The sequence below is a fragment of the Panthera pardus genome, unplaced genomic scaffold, assembly GCF_024362965.1.
Source record: "Panthera pardus isolate Hobbes unplaced genomic scaffold, ASM2436296v1 HiC_scaffold_16, whole genome shotgun sequence".
Taxonomy (NCBI): Eukaryota; Metazoa; Chordata; class Mammalia; order Carnivora; family Felidae; genus Panthera; species Panthera pardus.
Window position 1 is genome coordinate 61,988,976 of NW_026526721.1, and position 21,596 is coordinate 62,010,571.

General features: G+C 37.0%; 1 protein-coding gene and 1 pseudogene across 2 annotated transcripts in view; both read right to left on the reverse strand.

Annotated features, from left to right (window-relative positions):
* The window catches only part of LSAMP (limbic system associated membrane protein), a 649,278-nt gene that overhangs the window by 444,604 nt on the left and 183,078 nt on the right, over nucleotides 1–21,596 (reverse strand). The gene's annotated exons all lie outside the window — the stretch shown is intronic.
* On the reverse strand, nucleotides 17,428–21,304 carry LOC109266206 (ATP synthase F(0) complex subunit C2, mitochondrial-like; annotated as a pseudogene).

The window sequence follows — 21,596 nt, forward strand, 5'->3', positions numbered from 1 at the left end:
GACTTTTTTTTCCTTTTTCTCTGCTGCCCCATTATTATTTCTAACCTGTTTTCCCAAATACTTTTTTCTCTTATTGCATTTTTTGTTCCAAGGGTTTGGTTTTACTTATAAATATGCTTTCTTTATGTACTGATCCTTGCAGCCTAAACATGTTCAACCTATCTAACTTGAATTTTAACATTAAAAAAATCCATTAAGATTTGGTTTCTAAGGGATATTTTAAGCATTTTGCTCTGTTCTGCATCACAGTTAAAAAAAAAAACCCTTCAGATAATTATTGAATTCTTTTCCATTATGAATTAAAATATCAGGATCTCTTGCCCTGGAGTAAGCTCCTAATTTTACTGTGTTAGTAAAGGTATAAGCAAAAAACACAACCTTCTATGAGCCTTTAAAAGGAAAGGAAATAAATATAGGAACTTGATAAACAGATGATGGAAGAGAATGAGAAACCAATCAGGTGACACTGAGGCCCAAAAGTGATTAGCAGCAGCAGAGGGCTACTCCTTCCTTCTAGTAGAGACAGAGGAAGTGGTAGTGCTTGAATCCAGGAGCAAAAACTGGAACTATGAAGGTCAGTCCTGAGGATCTGGAGTCACAAAAGAAAGTCAGTAGCCTGTCCAAGATACCAACTGGAAAAGAGAAAGAGAAATACTCTAGCTGTTTTCTTTCTACTGCTCTCCAGTTTCCCACCATGCCTGCTAATGTCAGAGACCAGCAAGAGGATCAGCAGAACAGGAGAGCCTTGGAACCAAAAAAAAAACCTTTGGAGGTCAGACTCCTGCTACAAAGACAGGAGTAGAGCAGTTTGAGGACTGGATCCAAGAAGCAACTGCTATAGGTCCAGGACAGTCTAGCTCTTTAGCATAGAAAGGAAATAGATTCTTCTTCTTTTTTTTTTTTTTTTTTTCATTTTTCATCTCCTATATGTTAGCAAATTGTCAATACCTAAGTCAAAAGATAATTCAAATACCCATAGGAGACCTAAAATCTGGACTATTTTGAAATTTCTAAGTTCCAAAAATCTAAACTATTCAATGCATGTTTTAAAGTTGAGCTCTGAAACAGTGAGGGTTGAAGAACTCCTATGCTTCTACACAAAATTTTCCCTCTGTATCCATACAATTTGGGGAGAATCAGGAATAGGAAAATATACAATTTCTGAACAGTTGCAACTTTTTTTTCATAAACCATTTGCTGCTAGCAAACCAAATGTATACAGGAACGTAGTAATAAGATAAGGAGGAGTAAATGAAAATAAAATTTACGGCAAGTAATTTTTTATTTAAAGGTCATATTTAAGTGTGCCTGGGTGGCTCAGTTGGCTAAGCATCCAACTCCTGATTGCAGCTCAGGTCATGATCTCATGGTTCGTGTGATTGAACCATGCGTCAGGCTCTGTGCTGACAGCACGGAGCCTGCTTGGGAATCTCTCTCTCTCTCTCTCTCTCTCTCTCTCTCTCTGTCCCTCCACTCCTCTCTAAACAAACACAAAAACAAACAAACATTTTAAAAATATCATACTTAGTCTATCATAAATGGTCTGAAAACTAACAATTATGAAATTTGTTTCTGTATTATAAATCTGGTAAGTGGCAGAAGGAACAGAATGGGGTAGTCTAATTTCAGCAGAGTATTCTATGCTGTTTGGCAAATTTTTATTTGTACTCAGTAAGTTCTCTTATGTGCTCCTTATGGTAGATTCCATAAACTTTTACCACTCTGCTTTAAAGTCCACATCCCAAGTACAATCAAAACAAGATCTAGGTTACATCTTCCTCAATTTCCCTTCCTACTACGTTAACACTTGTGTGTCTATTGACCTTTACTTAATCCATATTGTAGAGGCAGTACTCTGCCCCTTATCACTGGAGAACTATGCCACCCTGGGTCTTAGCAAACCTTCTCTCAACTCCTTTGGCATTTGTATAAGTTAGGGTCTTCTTGGCAATGTGTTACTTTATCCCTTTCTCAACCACAATCATAACTTCAAATGCCCTTTAAATTTATTTATTCCCAAATTTATTTCCATTGATCTAATCTTATCATATAGCCAGATACATATTCGACTTCCTACCAAGCAAATCCATGTACTCATACCTAACATGTCTTTACCTTCTCTTCCAAACATCCTCTGCTTGCTTAATTCTAGTGTATTTAAATTCCAGAACAAGAATCCATCCCTGTGTCTAGAATATTCTTCCTCCTACTAATCTTTGTGTATCTAGACTTTTGCTGTCATTTTATCCTCTTTGCCTCAGTAAGACTTACCTAACCACACTAACTTAAAACAGCTACCCTGTGGCAAGAGGAACAAAAGCAATATTAACCCATTGGGACTGCACCTAAATAAAAACGGTTTTCTACCGCAAAGTAAACCACTAACAAAGCAAAAAGACAACCCACCAAATGGGAAAAGATTTGCAAACAACATATCTTATAAGGAGTTAATATCCAAAATATTTATCTAAAAGAATTTATACAACTCAGCACCAAAACCCAAAAAATAACCAAATTAAAAATGGGCAGAAGAAATGAAGACATTTTTTTCAAAGAAGACATACAAATGGCCAACAGACACATTAAAAGATACTAACTAATTATCAGGGAAATGCAAATCAAAACTACAATAAGATATCACCTCACACCTGTTAGAATGGCTATTATCAAAAAAGACAAGAAATAACAGGTGTTTGCCAGGATATAGAGAAAGGGGAGCCCTTGGACACTACTGAAGGGAATGTAAATTGGTACAGCCATTATGCAAAACAGGCATAAACAGTGTGGAGGTACCTCAAAAAATTAAAAATAGAACTGCCCTATGATTCAGAAGTTCCACTTCTAGGTATTTAACCAAAGAAAATAAAAATACTAACTTGAAAAGACCCTATGTCCATTGCAATATTATTTACAATTGCTTAGATGTGGCAGCAACCTAAATGTCCATTGATAGCTCAATGGATAAAGAGGATATTGTATATATACAGTGGAATGTTGTTCAGCCATAAAAAGAGTAAGAGCTTGCCATGTGTGACAACAGGGATGGACCTAAAGGGTATCACAGGAAGTGAAACAAGTCAGACAGATAAAGAAAATACCATATGAACATTTGTATATGGAATCTGAAACAAAACAAAACAAAACAAAACAAACAAAACAAAACAAAACAAAACAAAACAAAACAAAACAGAAACAGACTTCCAGATACAGAGCACAAACTGATGATTGCCAGAGGGGAAGAGAGTCGGCAGATAGATGAAATAAATGAAGTGGATTAAGCGATACAATCTTCTAGCTATAGAACAAATAAGACATTGGATGCAATGTATAGCATAGGGAATACAGTCAGTAATATTCTAACAACTTTATATGGTAACAGATGGTAACTAGACTTATGATGGTGACCATTTTGTGCAAATATTGAATCACTGTCTCGTACACCTGAAACTAATACAATATTGTATGTCAGTTTTCTTTCAATTAAAAAAAAAAAACACTCTGCTGTTTTCTTATTTCCTTATAAGGTCAAATACAAACGTCTTAGGAAAACAAAGCCCTTCAAAATCTGGCCCGAAGTTTCTTCTCAGCCTTTGATTCTTACCTTTTTCATCTATACCCTGTTTCAAGGTGTATATAATTTCTTACTTTTCTCCAAATATATCAGACTCTTTGTTCCAATATATACTGCTCCTTCTGCATAAAGTGTTTGTTTTTTCCTTTTCCATCATAATAATTCCTCTAAAACCCAGTGTAACCCCTTCTGAGACATTTTTCCTATATCTTAACAAAATCGGTTTTGTCTCTTGTGTTTTACTTTGGCACTTACTACATCGCACTATGTATATATGTAGGTAGTATGCCTCCCGCTGGACTGCCAATTCCTGTAAGGCAGGGAACATATCTTAACCATCACTGTATTCCTAAAGCCTAACACCTGCCTGCAATGGAATTTGCTGAATGGATGAATACATATATTTGTTAATTCAAACACATGAGAGACTATAGCCATTTTCTTGGAGTTTTCTATTTTCTCAAAGGAAATAATAATGGAGGCAAAAAGTACTGATTCTAAGGGAAGAGAGAAGGAACACAGGGAAAAATGTGGACTATACTTCAGAAATGAAATGCATACTTTCCATGCTTCATAAGGAGAAAAAGGAAGAGGAGGAGGAGGAGGAAAGAAAAAACAAAGGAACACACACACACACACACACACACACACACACACACGAAAAGGTAGGTAGTCTGTATTACTGTTTCATTAATTCTCATAGAAATATCAAATCAAAGAAAATTAGAAGAAATCTTAGCAATCGTCCAGTCCAAACTGTTTCCTTTCCCACTGAGAAAAACCTGTACATCAAAAGGTTAGATTTGCTTAAAATCACTCAGTCAATAGGTAGTAGAACCTTAATTTGAGTTGTCTAAACCAAAGATTAATGATTCCTTCACAAATAAAAATTTTCTTGTACACATTTACTAGTTTCCAGAATTAAAACACATTCTTATTCTTTATACTACCATTTTTATTTCGACTTTCCAAACACACTCTACAAGCTTAAATGCAATTTTCTGACATATCGCTGCCTAAGTACATTTAGGGGAATACATAGAAAGATAAATACAAAAAGAAAAAACCTTCATATACAAAATTTCACTTGATAAAAGAATGTTAGGAGGGCAAACATGTTGTATGCATACAACAGGAGCCTAAGATGCTTAAACACATACAATTTTAAATCTCTGGGAAAAAAATCTTTAAAACCTTTTCTGCAAAAGTACCTTATTTTCATTGTTATGTTTTGATATGAATGACTATAGCAGGCAAATGCCAGTATTCGCAGCCCTAGTCCTGGTTTGTCTGAGAAAATGATGCCAAGCGTGCAGTGCCATCTGCTCCTGTAGCGATGCCATCCTTCCGTTTTTCAGCGTGGTGATAAACAACCCAACTGCACATCATTTTCTGAGTTCCACAAGCACCTCAGGGCAGGAGAGGGGAGGGGATGTGTTCCCCCTATGTCACATCCAAAGAGATGCATACAGTAGGGTGTGGGAAAGGAGAATCAGTAAGTGAAAAATGGGAGGACAATCCTGGAAACACCAAAATAGCCACAGGACAGGTTGTCTCCTACTTTGCAAATGTCCTGGTAGTGGTGATAATAGGGCAGAGGTAGAATAGGTATGGGGGTGATGTTCATTTCAGAACATCTGAAATCAACAAGCCTCATATTAGCTTTTCTATCCTCATTTTTTTGGTGACTATGGTTATCTTCTCACGAATAAATACATGGTCAGAAAATGGACATGTAATTAGAAAGCAAGCTGGGAAGATATATAGAAACATGTGGTATTAATTCATGCAGGGCTTATATATCATTGTCAGTACAATACAGAAGTAAGGTCATGGAACTCTAATCTCAACAAAGTGATGTGAAAGTTGAGCCAATTATAAATTTGGGAGTGACCATTATCTAATATTAAATTGCTCCTGTAATTTCCCTACCTCTGTATTTAAGCTAGTTTCTGTTTGTCCATAATCAGTGATAGGAAGCTCACTAACTTATTGTATCAGACAAAGACCTTTCTATATATATTTCAGACTTCCTAGATGTTTTAGATATGTATCTGTCAACAGTTTCTTAGTTGATAAATAAAACCATCATTTTATGACATCAGTGTTATCCTCTAAGACCCTAGGACACAGGTTGAATAAGTATGTAAGGAAGTTAACAGGTCAAGATATTTGTTGCTGATTTGAGAAGAAAAAACCTTCAAATATGATATAGAAAAATAAAATTATGGAGATATTTGGAGGTATTACTGGAGAAATTGAGGGAGCAATGTATATAATAACATTTTGGTAAAGAAGAAGTTTTAGGACTAGGGTAAGCTTATGGTAACACTCAGAGAAGAGTTTCTGTAGAAAGCAGGAGGGAATATCAAGCTGGATTGTGGCCTTGAATCAAATATGTAATCCATAAGAGACTTTAGCAATTGAGGTCTTTCTCTAGTCTTTGACTACTTAAAATACAGGTGAAATATGTAATTAAACATAAAGCGATAATGAAAATCAGCCAATAGGAACCTTTGCCCGGACAAATTGACTCATCTGAGAGGATTAATATAATCACTTATTACTTCTCTCAAATGGTAATTAAACATCATGTGTCCACCTAGAGAACCATAGAAGATGGTGGTGGGTTTGAGTCCACACGCTATAGAGGAAAAATCACAGGAGGGTAACAGAAGAGTCGTGACCTTGAGGACATATTCTCAAGGACATATTCTTTAAAACTGAAACTATTAATCACCTGGGTAGTGACAGTTACTAAATTCTGTTCCAGGTAATGCTTGGTTCTAGAGATACAAAAATAAAGCAGACAGATGTCCTACCTCTAGAAGTTCAAATAATGGAAGAAAAGACTGATGCACATGTAACTAATTTACTTCGAAGCAAGGATGTAGACCTGCCTTCTGGAGTAAGTTAGAAATGACTCCAGAAAGGAAATATGATTTTAAATTCCAGAGCTTGCTTTGAAAGATGAATGGGATTTTGACAGCTAGAAAAGGAGAATGGGGCATTCCAAGCAGCTATGATGTTTAGACAAGACCTCTGGGACAGAATAAACCATTTAGTTCATCCTGCATCCTGCAAATATTACCTTATCTTGGCAAAAAGTCAGGCAAACGGGGCTATCTTCTATGTTGTGTCCAAACTGCTCAATTTTCAGGTCAGCTCCTTTGGACCCTTTTGGTCTTGAGCTCTCTACCCTACCCTGCTCGTGCCTTATTGTGGTTTCTTGAGCAAGATGCCAGGCCAAAGATGCCTGTGCATACATGTTAGATATGAGGACATCCACATGTCTATATGCACTTATGTGTGAAACACTGGCATTTGTTCTTCAAACTGATACAATCCCCATGATAAGAGACTTTCAAATGCACTAAAGTTTATTAACACTATTGAAATAGTGAGAGTCAGGGTATATGTCGATCTAAGGTGTGTCCAGAATAATATATATCCCCTGATTTCAGGATTAGTAAGTCATCTAGTCCCTTTGTCTGATATTCTTTTTGCCTTGGTGCCTGGAAAAGTTGTCTGCTTAATCCTGGGAGCCAGTGGTTCTCAGATTGTGGAAACTAGAGAAGATGCTTTAATATCTAGTCTTTTGGGAACTGCACACCCAGGAAAGTCCCCGAAAATACTGCTCTAGCATGCCCCTTTAGATAATACTTAGGCAAAGTTATAAACAATACTCCTTTGTAGCATATTATTGTTACAGTTTCACCAGTGACAATATCATACTGTCAACAATCAAACTACTAAAATCATCATTTATAATTTACAAAGTACTTCCAAGTGCATTATCTCCTTAAAGCCTCCCATGAACCCTAAAACAAACATTACTATGAACCCCATTTTATACATAAGGGGACTGAGATCCAGAGAAATAACTGACTTGCCCTGAATCTCTCAGTTATTTGGTATCAGTGCCAAAGAAAAACCCAGATCTTCTGAATCCTATGCCTTTTTTTTTTTTTTGCCCCAGAACAATGATCTGTGCCAAACAGACTCAAATTCAATAAAATGAATAGCAGAGTGCTTGACAATAACACCCATATTCTATTACCTAGCTAATTTTAGTTTAAAGACAGTATTCACCTGGGTGGCTCAGTTGGTTGAGTGTCTGATTTCTGCCTCAGGTCATGATCTCGTGGTCCGTGAGTTTGAGCCCTGCATCAGGCTGTGTGCTGACACCTCAGAACCTGGAGCCTGCTTCAGATTCTGTGTTTCCCTCTCTCTCTCTGCATTTCCCCCACTTACACTCTGTCTCTCTCACTCAAAAATTAAAACATTTTAAAAAAAGATGGTATTGATATTTTCCCTATAAATACTTAATTCAAGTGAGAAGATATCTTCTTTACAGCCTGAGACACACTGTCAAATCTAGATTGTCAGGAGTTTCTAGAACTTGTTATCTAATCTAAAAAAAAAAAAAAAATCACACTACTATTGGCTATGCATTTGGTAACCCTTGCCTTATTAAAGAGCTGTTGCCTTCACCCTGACTTCCATTCATTTTTCAATTCATCCTTACAAAAACAAATATTCAAGAAACCCATATCTGTATACAAATTAAACGTAAATAGAAGCGCCTGGATGGCTTAGTCAGTTAAGGGTCCAACTCTCGATTTCAGCTCAGGTCATGATCTCACAGTTCATGGGATCAAGCCTGACTTGATGTGTGCTGACAGTGTGGAGTCTGCTTGGGGTTCTCTCTCTCTCTTTACCTTTATTTTCCCCCCACAAAAAAAAAACCCTTTAAAAAACAAATTAAACATAAATTATTACCAACAGTAGAACAGCTATTTTCTACCTCCTCTTTCAGATGCTCAAAACTGTGATGAATAAAAAGGGGGAAAAAAGGAAAGCTATAAAAGGAAAGAGAAGGAAAAGGAATCCATTGTTTCCCATGTGCCCACGTCCTTCTTACAGGTGGAATGAAATATGGAAGCAGAGAGTTGATAAACGGATCATCCTTTAGGTGGGATTCCTCCAAGGGACACAAGGTTAGCTGTCCATGTGCCCACCTTCGTCTTGTTCCCTTGTGTTCAGACCCCTACTTGCTAGGACATATTGCCCCCTTATAAAGACAAGTGGCCCCAAGCAACAGTTTGTGTTGTTTTTTTTACATTTTTTTTATTTTATAAAATTTTTTATTTTTATTTATTTTTATTTTTTTCACATTTATTTATTTTTGAGAGACAGAGAGAGACAGAGCGTGAGCAGGGCAGGGGCAGAAAGAGAGGGAGACACAGAATCAGAAGCAGGCTCCAGGCTCTGAGCTGTCAGCACAGATCCTGACGAGGGGCTCGAACCCATGAACCTTGAGATCATGACCTAAGCCAAATTCGGATGCTTAATTGACTGAGTCACCCAGGCACCCCACAGTTTGTGTTTTTATAAACCATGTCCCTGAAAAAATAAATTAGTGTAACATGTTATTGTTAATTTAAGGTAGAAACATCTAACTTCAGCCTCTATTTGACTCATGATTTTTCTGATGAAATCTTCATTAGAATTTCATAAGCTCTAGAATCTAACATTACTAATTCAATCACAAAGCATAGTGTTAATATTTTGCAGATGGCATGGTTAGTACAAAAGGTAGAGATAGGAAAGAGGCAGTAAAAACCTTAATACCAAGAAAACCTTTAGAACAGAAGCCAGTCATGCGGGCCACAACCACCCAGCAGGTGCTTTACCCATAAGGTTAATCACACTGAAAGAAGGTGAATTCATTAGCAAAAGAGGAGTCACAAATACATATGCAGGCAGGTGAGGGAAGATAGTTCAAGTCTAGTGGGTCACTCCTTTCATCTTAAGACTCTACAGGGCAGGGGTGCTTGGGTGGCTCAGTAGGTTAAGTATCTGACTTCGGCTCAGGTAATGATCTCACAGTTTGTGGGTTCGTGCCCCACATCGGGCTCTGTACTGACAGCTCAGAGCCTGTAGCCTATTTCGGATTCTTTGTCTCCCTCTATCTCTGCCCCTCCCCTACTCGCACTCTGTCTGTATCTCTCAAAAATAAAGAGTAAAAAAATTAAAAAAAAAAAAAAAAGACTGTAGAGGGCAGATCCTTTAAAGAAACTAAACCAGGCAAAGCAAAGTATTAAAGCAAGAATAGATAGCTGATCCATTTCTCAGGAGGGATTCCTGTAATGGGATAGGAGCTTAGGTTGAATGACATCTAAAAACAGTTCCAGTGCTAAGATTCTATAAAATATTTCAATTTGCAAATACCTTAACTTCATCTTAATTTCACATGCAGAAGTCTTACCTTTTTAGAGATATCAAAATTCAGTGCTTATCACTTGAATCATGTTGTGTCCTCAAAACAAATGGATGGTAAAAAGCATTATTTGTTAAGCCTCAAAGCTGAAAAACTCATTCTGCTTCTCACACATTTGACCAATAGTGACAAATCACAGGTGGTAGGCAGCCCAAGCGGCCAATGTTTATTAAATGTCTCACTCAACCCCAAACCTCATGAATTGTTTAACATACAAGAGAGACAGAAAGCCAGTATTTCTCCTTGTGTCAGCTCTTGTTAGGAGTGTCTCTGCTCCTCTCACTCCTGGCTAGGAACAACATTAACATTCATTGTTCTTGAAACACAGGGGAATTTGGGGAGCCCTTATAACCACAGCCAATCCTGTGCCATGTGGCTACGAATACACACCCACTCTATAAGCACCAAGAGTCAAATGTGAAGGACACACCAAATAGTACACACTTAGAAGGCTATGGCAGTTGTCACTGTTCTGCCTCCATTGGCAACAATTTGAATATGCTAGGGAGAGAAAGAACCCAGTAGTCTCACACCAAGAAACCCCCATGAATTCAATACTGAAAAAATGAGACTTTTCAAATCACCCATTTAAAAGTTAGCCATAAGGAAATTGGCTTTAGGTAGCTTGTGACCTGCAAGATGAAGATTCTTATCCAGTCTTTGGAGTAATTAGAGAATTTCATCACTGTTAGTGGTTTTCCATGCTGCTTTCCTCACTATTTTGTGGCAAAAACCAGAGGGCATAGCTAGGGGGAGTAGGTGGTTGGTTCCTTTGAAAAATATCTAAAGGTACTTGTAATCATGAGTCCCTGTGACTCTATGTAGATACACATTTTTTAATAACTATCTTGGATTTTCCTATGAGAATAAAACATTTTAGCATTATGAAAGTGAATAATTCAAGGAAAACTTACTGCAATAAATATCTACTTAGGCATACAACACTACCATTTCTGTAATTTTTATCATTTCAGTTGTCCTCACAAATGTGACCCTAAAGTTAACTTTAAGGGATCTTTCTGATTTGCACCAACCTCCAGGAAGGCCAATTCCATAACACCCATCATTAAGAATTAGGAGATGATTCCAGTTTGATTTGGAGACATAAGTCCCAATCAAAGATTGAGGCCTCTTTGGTCTACGATGCCCTGACCAATGGGAAAACAAAAACAAAAACAAAACACCAAATATTGAGTAAGTCTATCCCTTTCTAGAGTTTTTTGATCAATATGATCTTGAGCTAAATCAGTAGTCCCAGAGCTATTCCAAATTTGGAGAATTATCAGGTCTCTGGAGCATAGCACATGGCCTCACTCTTTGACTACTCTTTCTTCCTAAAGAGAGAGCTAGGGATTGTCTTGATATGTTACTATTGCAAAGGAATCTAAAAAACGGATACATTTTCCAAATTGAATAAATACAGAAATAAAATACCCTTCACCATCTGCACATACCAACCAGCCATATAACATGATTTTCAGTAATCAGATGTCATCCATGGAAAGACAAAAAATGGGAGGTGGTATTTTCCAGTAGGAAGATCCAATTTCTAAACAAAGACTTTTCTGTGGTGGTTGTAAACATCAGCTATACTCCATGGAGAAACACATTTTTCTAGAACATTGCATATATGTAATACATAAAGCATGTTTTTATTACTAGTATTTGTCTTCTATCTTTCACATATCTTTGCAAATGACAATTCACAGCAAACCACAATAAGACTGCAAAGGCAAGGGGAAAAGAGAGCATGAGATAACATTAAATGTAATAAACCTTAAGATTTCTCTTTGTTGTTCACATAGTTGAAGCTAGTCTGCAGGAAGACTTATGTAGATTCCTCTCAGAAGGATGGAGATTTGTTATTTGTACATTGGATATTAGCAGCTGCAGTGCTTCAGTGAACTCAAAGTTTTATAGTGGAAAAATAAAATGGATAAAACCAACAGAATTTGAAATTTAAGAGTGGGGGACAATGTCAAGACACCAAGTTAGTGATAGGATTCAAGCTGCTGTAAGGGTCACAGTGACAACTCTTCCTTCTCAAAAAAGCCCAGCAAGATCATTCTCATTTTCTGAGAATCATAACATTTTGTAAGTACATACTGATTTTCAGATCATCAAGTTCTTCCCAATTTAAACACCATATGCTTCTTCCAATTCCTGCCTTTCCCTAGAGTTCCACAATGGGACCAAATCCTCTAAAGTCCAGCAGCACTGACTGTACACATCCTTCATTGGGAACATTTAATATAATAACCCCTAGAAGAGTTTCTCTGTTAATATACTTTATACATATATGGAATATTCCTTAAGGACAAGGACTGTGATATATCTCATAGTATCCAAAATCCCTTTACCATCTAACACAGAGAAGAAGGAATAAACTTATCTGTTGAGGATGAAAGTCTCTGTATCCATTTTATAGCTAGAAGTCTGTCCATAAATTGTATCGGGATTTGACAGTTCTTATATTAAATTATGCAACAAATAGATTCATACAGATTTCACTCACCAGTACCTACCTCCTTTACAGAAAAGGACAATGGCATAATGTGGCCGGACCAAGAAGGGAATAGACTTTTAAAAACAGACAGAAATTAAAAGAAGGGGCCCCAACATGTCATGATAAAGATGACTTGTAGCCTGGTTTACTCCATTTCTGCCTCTCATGAATAGACAAAATCAGTTCCTCTATTACACCTTCTTATTTCAGTGATATCCTAGACAGATCCTGCTGGGACTCAGACTTGAAGAGAGTGCCATTACTTAACCAGAACTAGAAAAAGCTAGCATGGGGCTTTATACAAAACTATGGCTTTATAAAAACTCTTACTACAATCTGTTTAGTGGTTGAACATGTTAGTTTCAATGTCTTTGGAAAAACTCAAACGATTGGAACTATTTCCAGGAAATTTCCCAGAACCCAAAAATCTTCCCATAATGTATTTTTCCACAAACCTCCCTGGTTAAAAACTTACAAATTTGCCAAGAATAGTCACTTTTGTTCTGGGTGTTGGCCAATCTCTCAATCTCTCTGCTGTTTCCCTGGAGAGGATTTCTGATAAGAAATTGATTCTCATCATTCTTCAGATTGGATGGGGGCTCTTTACCAATTACTGAAGCTGGACATCAGGAAAGCACCTGTGCTCTGTGTGACATGACATTGTATCTACACTTCCATCTCATTTCAAAGAACAGTTCCTTCTCCTGACATGCCCATCATCATTGATGGTGATATTAATTTCAGTAACATGGTTATGTACTGATATAACAATTATGAAACTAAAATGAAAAAAAAAAAGAACAATTGAGTGCATCTGAGGTTAGAAGAAAATCTAAAAGCATAATTATATTTTAGCTCACAAGTTAAGAAAAGGAAGAATGGCCAGAGAGATGCAAAAGAGTATATCAGAGAGAAAGAGTATAATGCTTTAAACATGAATTTACTGACAAGTTTGCTACAGGGTAAAAGTCTTTGGTTGGAGCAGACACAGTTTAGAAGTCCAGATGCTAGAACTTGATCCTTGCCAGAAATCTCTTTCAACAGCCACTTTGAAACATGTATATTTATAGACAAAGAGAGCCATAAAAATTGCATATGGTCTTTTGACTGCTTGAGCACTTAGCCTTAACTAGAGAAGTGAAGTGGAAGCCAACTTAATCTTTCTCCTAGGTTTTAATACTTTGGTGCTACAACAGTACACTTACTGTTAGGATTTGCTACTCTTAGTTAAATCTCTGAAGGCCATGCTCTGAGATTCCTAACACTAGAGGCTGAAGGATCTAAGGGGAAGGATTGAGCTTCCATGACAACTAGATGAGAAGTCCCTTTAGGGATCCAAATCAGCTTGGGCTTTAGGGGTTAAAAAATATATGCTTTCAAGAAAAAGTAGAAGAAACCTGTATTATTAACGTGGTCTAGAGGTGAAACCATACTTAAACAGGAGGTGCCATTCAGGAAGGGGGTGTGTTTATTTTATATTTTAAATGACACATTGAGTCATAATGGAAATAGTCAGACACCAACGAATTATTTATATTGTGACCATTTTCCTTCTCTCCCAGTTTTCCTTTTTCTTCCTGGTGCTTCCCTGTTTATCCAACCTAATGCAATAAAATGCATAATTAATTTCTAAACGCTTCCGTTGAGCGGTGCAATTTGTCAAGTCAAGTTGTTAATAGAATTAAGCTTTTTATCAGCGATTAGCAAAAGAAGGTAAAAAAAATTAATTACAGAATTGTATGCCTCCCTGGTTCAAAGCCAGGTTTTGGATTAAATGTTCGATAAAGGTTTCTTGACACGTTATAAAACATTTAGCAAGAGCTGCTTTCCCCTAGTGCATTTAAAACCTGTCTCTGTGCAAACCCAACCTGCAAGGCATGTGCATTTGGGTAGACCTTTGTGCACACCAGCGTGGGGAGCTACAAAATCATTTTACAAAATCCTGAGGAAAATGTTGGTTTTCCTTACACTGCTCAAGACAAGGGATAAGCTATGACCTCACAGGTGTTTTCCATCTTTAATTTTTGATAGTGTGATTTACAGCTTGAGTGAAGTTGAAGAATTGGTTGGAGGGAATAATAGAACAGTACACTGATAACATGATTAATAGATGATAGGCCTTCATCTATAATTGTATATAAGATACCTACACAGATTAGTATGTAAGGGCTGTTCAAAATATTTGACTTTACCTAAATCTCTCATATAATTTATCCACTTCTTCTAAGCTTGATCCTTTCTTTCTTCTCTGTCCCGTGTCCTCATCACCTCATTCTCTTATGAAGCAGAGTAATTCAACCAATTTCGTGCCCTCACTTTTTCCAGTCCAGGTGAGGAGGAAGGAGATTAAAAACGAATCTGACACAGAAGATCCTGACACCCATTGGGCCACGTTTTATGCGTGGCACAAATGACTGTTCTTCAATGGCAGGAAACATTTTACCTTTTTTCAATTGCTTGTACTAAGACACTCAGATGCAGCAAGCACTTCTTGCCTGCTCTTCCACATCTGTAGGACCCATGCTTTCGGCCATCTGTTTCTGAATCCCACTGGCGAGACCCCTTTGAGCAAAGCCCAGGGCATAGTTTCCAGAGTGAAGTTGTGCTCTTCCAAGAAGGCATACTTGGTATGTAGGTCCTAAGTTCTAAACTTAGGATGGGAGGCCAGAGTTTGCCCTTCAGTTTCAGACGCATGTTTTCTCATATCCCCTGCAGCAGAGAACCAAGCACTAGAATTACAGGGAACTTCTGCAGACTAAACAAATTGGTACACATTTACAACTGTAGTAGATCCAATCTATGCACATATACTCTATCCCTCCGAAACTTGGGAGAAGAAGGAGAAATGGGCCCTAAAAAGACAGTATATAAAGCATCCGTCTGTCACGAACACTGTCTCAGTCTGAGCTGCTATTACAAAAGACAACAGATCGGGTGGATTAAACAACAACCATTTGTTTCTCATACTTCTAGAGGAAGGGAAGTCTAAGATCAAGGCAACAGCAGATATAGTGTCTGATAAGAGCCTGCTTCCTGGTTCAAAGATGGCCATCTTCTCACTGTGTCCTCATATGACAGAAGGGGCAAGAAAGCTCTCCAAGCTCTCTTTTATAAGAAAACTAATTCCATTCAAGAGGGCTCCAGCCTCATGACCTCATCATCTCATAAAGGTCCCACCTCCTAATAATACCATTGCATTGAGGGTTAGGATCACAACTAATAAATTTGAGGAGGACACAAACATTTAGTTCAGAACAGAAGCTCAATCTTTCTTTTTGTTTTCTTGGTCCTCATTTTTCTTTTCACTCTATCTTTTATGCTTTCCAATGAACTTTGGATAATACGTTAAGTAGTCACACATAATTCAATTTTAAGTACTCAAAGAGTAGTACAGTATGACTATTTTATGTAACAAAATTAGATTATATAAAATAATGCTGTTATTGCATATCCCATATAAAATTATAGATTTGTTCTAAATATTTTCTCTTAATTACAAAATAAACAAAACCAATAACAAAACATAACATAGAATCAGCTTACACATCTGGTTGAGAATTATAACGAGCAATGTAATTTTTCTGATCGTTTGAATTTAAGTTCCATGATCTCTAGGGACACTTGGTTTTGCTTATTGTCACTGTAACCTCATTACCTAGTAGGTACTCCATAAATATTAGTTACATCAATGAATAGTTAAGTGAAGGTTATTTATCCTGGGTTTTTTTGTTCCAAGTATTTTATTGATTTTTTTAAAGTATTCCTTTGCTTCCTCAGTAAACACAGAAACATACTTTGACTTTCCTTAATGGCTCAGAATTTTGCAGCGCCTCATTAAGTATAAGTAATATTAATTAGCACTATAAAATTAATAACCTGACAATTATCAGGTAAAATGGGAGGAATCAAAGCTGATTCTCATTGACCCTAATTGTCACCCACTTTGCTTTTGACTGATTCTTTGATTGTAGCTTGTTTTCTTGTCCTTAATCTCATTCTCATAAAAGAATGAAGAAATGTGCAATTCTATGGCCTCCTAAATGAAATTAAATACGGCTGCCTTTCTAAAAAATTAATGAGTAATCTAAGGATGAATCTATCTTCTCCAAAATTGTTTTCCAACCCTCATTATAATCTTTCTTATCATTTGTATATTTCTCCTTTGAATTTTCAGTAGCTTTTAAAATACCTTTTCTTAGCTGAGCATTAACAATAACTTAGTTACTATGGAAGGTTTACACCATTCTTTTATTTTTTTTTTTCAATTAAGAATCTTTTCCATTTTAAAGATTAGTATATTTGAAAACCTTAATCTTTAAAGTACTCAACAGAGTGTCAGGGACAAATTTTGTGAAGGTTTTCCTTTTTACTAAAATTTAACAGAATTCTACACAAAGCAATGTTAAAAAAATCTTGTACTATACTTAGGTGATGGCACTGTTTTATTGAAATGTATCATATTCTAAGTAATACCTAGGTACATGGTTTGAATTAAGGAAGCAAAAATCACCAATAGGAAAATAATACCATTACATATTAACTCTGCCTCCGGAAGGTGAACACACCTGCCTAACATTAAAACAGAGTTGTTACGGGGCGCCTGGGTGGCTCAGTCGGTTGGGCGTCGGACTTCGGCTCAGGTCATGATCTTGCGGTCCATGAGTTCAAGCCCCGCATCGGGCTCTGGGCTGACAGCTCAGAGCCTGGAGCCTGTTTCGGATTCTGTGTCTCCCTCTCTCTCTGACCCTCCCCTGCTCATGCTCTGTCTCTCTGTCTCAAAAATAAATAAATGTTTAAAAAAATTAAAAAAAAAAGAGTTGTTACTTTCAGGTAAGCATATGCTTCTAGAGTGATCACTTTGTGCATGTACAATAATGCGAAGTGACTGCTCAAATGGAAAATGAAAGAGACACACATTATGCACAAATTTGCACTTTCTTAGCAAATGGTTTATGTGTAACACTCTTGAAAATTATTGGAATGATACTTTCCATCAATTTTTTAAAAAAATTGAAAATTATTGGAATGATACTTTCCATCAATTTTTGAAAAAATCTTACTAATATACTACTTGTTTGTCTTCCTTCTGTCAAACCCTGAGCCAATCACATTCCCAAGGCTGTCTGAGGAATTAGAGGAAAAGGAACATAACAGGGCAGACAAAACACAGGAGAAAGACCTATGTATGGAAGAGGGATATGACTCCTTCACACAGCAGAGGATGAGAAAGGCCACTATCAAGCAAAAGAACCCCCTGACCTCTGAGAAGGCAAAGTCCAGGCTGGTGTAGGAGAAGAGCTGTTGCTTCAGAGAAGGGTTCCTGGTATAACCAATGATGAAGCTCCCAAACATAATACCGATTTCAGTCTCAGTGCCAGCCACGTCTGCCTGTGGCAGTCCCAGCCCCAGCGAACTTGGCTATTGTATTGATGTTCCTTGAAACTTCCCTTGAAATGGAAGCTGCAGATAGGAACAAGTGATGTCAGGGGACAGGGCTGCCACACTGCTGAGACTCTCACCTGCTGGTCACCTGTCGGTGTCTATGGTTGTTTTAGCACCACTGCAGACAGTGATAGGCTCAACAACTGACAGGTACTCCTGACCAAGAAGCGGGTGGAGATGAACTCTGAGCAGGTATAAATTTTCAGGACAAGAGGTAGTGTGGCAGGAGAGCTGCTCCCAGCAGAGAGAAGCAATTTCATTAAAAAAAAGAAAAACCCACACACAGGAGTGCCTGGGTGGCTCAGTAGGTTAAGCATCTGACTCTTGTTTTCAGCTCAGGACATGATCTCATGGTTTGTGGGATTGAGCCCCATGTCTGGCTCTGCGCTGACAATGTGGAGCCTGATTAGGATTCTCTCTCTCCCTCTCTCTCTCTCTCTCTCTCTGTCCCTCCGCTGCTCTCTCTCTCTCTCTCAAAATAACTAAACATTTAAAACAAAGTAAAAACAAAAATCCCACACACAAATGTAGTCATTCTGCCCTCACTTCAACAAATCTGTACACTTTTGGATTTGGCTTGACCCTACACAAGAATTGTCTTTTTTTTTTTTTAATACCAAAACATATCAACATATCAGTTCCTTGGTGCTCTAACACTGTTCAACATGTTTCGTAATTACAACAACAGAAATTTAAAATTCTGCAGAATTACTCAGTGGCTATACATTTAACTGATAAATTTTCACAATATACATTTAGCTATCCAATAACATGACAACCTTAAAATGTCAGTGATCTCATGCCAACAGTGCACAGGCCTCAATCACTTGTTTGTACTGAAAAACCTTTATCTTTGCTTATTCATGATACATCGGTCATAGGTAGTAGTTAAAAACACCCATACAAAAAGTGACTTCTATGTTCTAATATAGTCCTATGAGCATAAGACAGTATTCAATAGCCATATTTTGCTCACAAGTGGTGAAGAATTTAGACTGGTTCATTTTCAGTCCTGACACTTTCTCATTCATAGATGAAAACTGGAAAATTTTGCAGAAGCTCTTTCTCATGTTCATTGTTCCTTGTAATTATACATGTGTTTTCCTATTTTAAGGCTTATAAATGCTTTCATAGATTACTTCTCTGCCTATCACAACTAGAAGCCAATATGATAGTGAAGTGCATGGAACTAGTTTTTTATTTAGAAAGCAGTACACATAAATACTGGTGGTGTTGGTTTGCAATAATGTGATCGGGTTGCTTGCAAGAATATGTTTATCTCCTATTGGTCAAGTGTGTAAATGAATGTAAGATTCTTTTGGTAACAAATACCCTCAGATGTAAGACAGTGCTTCTCTTACTTCTTCACTCCCTGCCATAAAGACAACCAGCCTTAACCTCTGCCAAATCATTGCTATGCACTGTCTCCTCTTTGTTCTCATTTTATTTAATCTCAAAACACTTCTGTTTTTCCTACAGTTTTTCTCCTCAATTTTCTACCTGCAATTTTCCCATGTATGGTTTGTTGCTTAAAAGGGTACATTTCCAAGTATAAGTATCTGTCTGACAAATAGGGTCAAATCTCTGGTTTGTATTCAGGAAGAGGTTCTCTTTCTCTTAAGGGAAGGGATGCTAAACTTTTCTTCCTTTCAATATTTTAAAATATTTCTCATTTGTATAAGTACATTTAACTCTCCAGGGGGTTTAAATAAATATTTTACTTCATTTGACATTACTGAGGTCCTAGAGGTACATAAAACACTTTAACCTCTGGGAGTCTCTCTCCTATCTAGTAATATACAATACTTTTAAAAGTTGTATTAAAGTATATGACCTCAGTCTACATATATGTACTTATTTTTAAATAATGAACTGCCTTACTAATATATTATAAGCCATACTAATATATTAAAAAAATAATATATAAAAAAATAAAAATGAGATCCAAATATAGAGTTTATAATCATTTCTTCAAGACCTCAGTTCACACTTTTCGGACCCCTTTTGAGACCACAGCATGATCCGCCAAGTCATTAGCTATTACACTTGGACACCTAGAGGGAGTGCTAATCACCTAGGGAAACTTCCAGGTGGGGGTGGGATGAAACATCAGTATTGTTAAGTAGCATAACTTTTAGCTTCGAAATTCTGGTCCCATTTTCTCTGGTCAGAGCCAGATCAATATTTTTGTGAGGCTTAGAGAAATAGAAGCCAATTAGTGTGCATCTGTGCCTTGGGGAGGGAGAATCTGGGCCCAAGGCCCAAAGTCCAAGACAACATTTCCTGTGGGAGATACGGCCTTCAGTGAAGTGCTTTTCCTTGAGTATTTGTTGATGGGGGTAGAGGTGTAGGCAAAGAGGAGCATCACCAGGGGGAGGATGCAGTTCATTAACATTCTGAGCATGTGAAACAGTTTGTGCACAATTAACTTTTCTGAAGTGTATTCCAGCGCTTTCAAATTATGTTTTGCATAGTGTAATTCTATCCTATTACCCTTAGCCACATACACCTTGGTATCAGAGTATTATAAATTATTTCTCTGCCTCCTTAGTGTTTACAACTTTCTGATATAACACTTGTAGATAGTGATCATGCATATTCCTTCCTAGTTATCACAGTGAAACTAGAGCTATTTTATTCTTGTAATCTTTCTTCATTCATCCTAAAGTTCTTTAATCATTTTTGTTGTTGGTTTCTTCTTTCATTTCCAGTTATCAGTATCTTTCTGATCCTGGGGCGCTCAGACTTAGAAGGGGAATGCCAGATATACTCTCACCTTACTGAATAAATAGGAGCTATAGGCTACAGCTTTCCTGTCCTGTGATAGCGTGTGTCTGTTTATGAAGCCAGTGCTCTCATGAATTTTTATTATCTTAGCATCACATTGAATTATCAGCATGTCACCTTGCTATTTAGAAAGCTGTCATCTGATTCTTTCTTCATCATGGCATCCTTCCACTTGAGCTCAGTCTTTCTCATAGCTTTGAATTTCTTTCTTTCTTTTTTTTTTTTTCCCTCCAGATTTGCTTTGTTTGAAGTGATCTGTGGTTTGCACCATTTCCTGTTTAGGAAACAACTGCCTATCTAGGAAATTAGCACAGTCAATTAGAATCCAAGCTTTCTGAAGACTAGATTCTTCAGAAAAGTCTTAGCCAACTGTGGGCAGGTTTGCAGAATGTACTGATCTTGGAATTCTCCTTTCTAAAATGCTCTAATTTTGATCAGTTTCTTTGCAACTGGAATGTGTACATTTCGCTATCTGGGTATACATATCTGCATTCACACCTTTTTCCTAAATTAAAGTAAGACATGATTGAGCAAATATTTTAATATTCTATGTGGCTGATGTATACAATAGAAGAATAATTTGAAATATAATAGATACTACATTATTCCCTAATGAGCCTGATGGAACGTCTTCCTTACCATTTTCTTATTATATTTCTGACCCAAATTGAGGTTGACATACACTACCCACATTTTATTTGCCATTTTAGGTGTTTTTCATCTAAGTGTAGGGGACTGTTGTGTGGAAAAAAGCAGTTCTCCCATGGGAAATAAAAAAACAGAATTAATAGTTACAACCTGTTGAGTCTTTGTCTTATTGATGTAAAACTTGAAATTTAATTTTAACTATCTAGGAAGTAGAAATCATAAACTATCGATCCTAGATTGTGGTGTGAGAATTTAGTCTTCTTAGGCTTAGATTTTAGGGTATAAGTGACACAAATGCTGATAAATTTCCTCTCTGACTCCATATTGAAGTCTTGAATAAGCCCATAAGTGAATTTTTT